This window comes from Suricata suricatta, chromosome 14 (genome assembly GCF_006229205.1).
Source record: "Suricata suricatta isolate VVHF042 chromosome 14, meerkat_22Aug2017_6uvM2_HiC, whole genome shotgun sequence".
Classification (NCBI taxonomy): domain Eukaryota; kingdom Metazoa; phylum Chordata; class Mammalia; order Carnivora; family Herpestidae; genus Suricata; species Suricata suricatta.
The window spans coordinates 72,542,015-72,543,830 of NC_043713.1; positions in this window are offsets into that span (position 1 = coordinate 72,542,015).

Here is a 1,816-nt window from a genome sequence, read left to right on the forward strand (position 1 = left end):
GGAAGGTCAGGCAGAGAGAGAGAGAGACAGAGGATCTGAAGTGGGCTCTGAGCTGACAGCAGAAAAGGTTCCGTGGTAACATCAGAGGGCATGATGCAAGGCTCAGACTCACAAACCCTGAGATCATGACCTGAGCTGAAGTCATACGCTTAACTGACTGAGCCACCCAGGCGCCATGGTTCAGATTTCTTGATTGGAGAGGAAGAGAATAGGGGCAAGAGCAGAGGGGTGGCCTGGCATTTGTGTAGATAGTGGTTCTTACTGTAATCCCCAGACTAAGACCTTTAGCATCGTCAGGGAATTATTAAACATGTAAACATTTTCAGCTTTCTATGAAATCAGTGAGTCAGAAACTCTAGAGGGTGGAGCCTAGAAGTCTGTTTTCTCCAGGAGATGTTCGAATGCTTAGATTTGAGAACCGCTGGCTGAAGACTCTCGATCCTGAAACCCCACACCCATTTCACAAATAGTTTGTAATGATTACTAACTGGAAACAAAATTTAGAGATTATAAAGCTCACGTGCACATGTAGTCTAAAAACCCCAAATCCATAAGGCGCTGACTGTAATGTAGACATAAGAGAAAAATAAATCATATCAAAACAGGCATTTCAGTGTGTGAATACTTGGGCGCAGCTCCCTGGAGGGCACAGGCAAGTCTCGGAAGTTTGTGTCTGTTCTTAATAAACGGTTTTGGATTTGAGAGTAAGAAATTCAGCTGAATTTTGTCCCGAATTTTGCCTTATATTTGATATTCTATTTATTTATTTTAATGTTTATTTTTGAGAGAGAGAGAGACAGAGAGTGAGCAGGGGAGGAGCAGAAGGAAATGGTGACACCAAATCCTAAGTAGGCTCCAGGCTCAGACTGTCAGCACAGAGCCTGATGCGGGGACTTGAACCCAAGAACCGCAAGATCATGACCTGAGCTGAAGTCAGATGTTTAATGGACTGAACCACCTAGGAGCCCCTATATTTGATTTTTTAAAATAAGTGCTAAATAACTATGACTGTGGACGAAGATCACAGGTACAAACGCAAACCTGTTCAATCAACTACTCTAATATTAGGAGTGGTGTTGCCCTTCATAAACTCTTCCCAAGCGGTGAACAGCTCTCCACAAAGCTCTCAAAGTATACTTTTCCCTCTAGTTAAACATAGTTGCATTTCTGAAAATTTCCTGAAAGAGACTTGGCATTGATATATAAAATATATAAAATTGTAAGATTTAATAGATGAGGGCAGAGAGGAGAAGAAAGAAAGAGACCAAGTTATGGAGCTAAGAAAGCCTTTATTGGGATCTGCGATTCCTGGGCGAGGGTCCATGACCCAGGGAGTGGGGAGTCAGGGAAGTCATGCCTGGTAGGGAGGGGCCAGATACTTTATGGGTGAAAGACCTCCGGTCAGGTCCTGGGAGGGCAGACCACCAAATAAGGGCACTTTAAGGACGTGGTGGGATGGGACAGGTTGCTTCCTCTGTCAGGGTGATGGGAAGCTGGAGCTTCATGATTGGCTGTTTGCAGACAGTGTGGACATTCCAGGTCTGCAGGGGGGGGCTGTAGGTGCACGGAGTCCTTCTCTGACCTACAGCAAAGATGGCCGCTCAGTCACCATCTCAAGGTAACTCTTACAAGAATGGCTTCAGAAAATTATGAATGGGTTTCTCACCTACACAGGTGTTTGCGGGAATGGAACGGTTTTTGGGGGGACTTCCGTGCATTGCAGGACATTTAACACTCCTGGCTCCTGCCCTCTAAATGCCAGTGGCTCTCTGGTACCCAAGACAACAACAAAAAACTCCTACAATTAAAAAAAAAA